Raw genomic sequence first — 556 nt, 5'->3', positions numbered from 1 at the left:
TTATATTCTACATTAATTCAGTCACAGTGAAATGCAGTATCTTGAATCACGAATCGAAAAGTGACTCTGTGCATAAACACTACTGATATTCAAGCCTGGAATCACGAAAAAAAATGTATACATACTGAACCATACGCATAGGCATAGCACATTGCAAAACTATTTAGCGTTGCAAACACACAATGAACATATTTTGTAGCTAAGGGTTATACTCATTGCGGCATTGCAGACATTCATTCAATTTCCTTGAAGAGCGATTCACAATAATGACTACTTTTTATTCCTCTACTTTTATCTTCTACCAACCTGGCCACGGCTGACCTTCCGTGCCGATAAACCTTACAGGTACGGCGTTCAGGTGCTTCAGGTATTCTGTAACAGGTGTTCCGTCCCCGTGGGTTCAGTTACGCCTCAGTTTGACCCACAGAAAGCACGGGGTTATTCATCCACTCATTCTACAGACGACTCAGACACACAGGGGAATCGATCACTTGATGGACGCTCGGGTTAAAGATGGCGGCCTCTTGCAGAAAGGAGAGAAGTGGACGAATCAGGT

General features: G+C 43.0%; 1 protein-coding gene across 1 annotated transcript in view; it reads right to left on the bottom strand.

The window, feature by feature from the left end:
* LOC119591442 (SET domain-containing protein SmydA-8-like) overlaps nt 1-556 on the bottom strand; it is a 22,243-nt gene that overhangs the window by 21,414 nt on the left and 273 nt on the right. The gene's annotated exons all lie outside the window — the stretch shown is intronic.

This window comes from Penaeus monodon, chromosome 28, assembly GCF_015228065.2.
Source record: "Penaeus monodon isolate SGIC_2016 chromosome 28, NSTDA_Pmon_1, whole genome shotgun sequence".
NCBI classification, from domain to species: domain Eukaryota; kingdom Metazoa; phylum Arthropoda; class Malacostraca; order Decapoda; family Penaeidae; genus Penaeus; species Penaeus monodon.
This window is presented reverse-complemented; position numbering and strand designations above follow the sequence as displayed.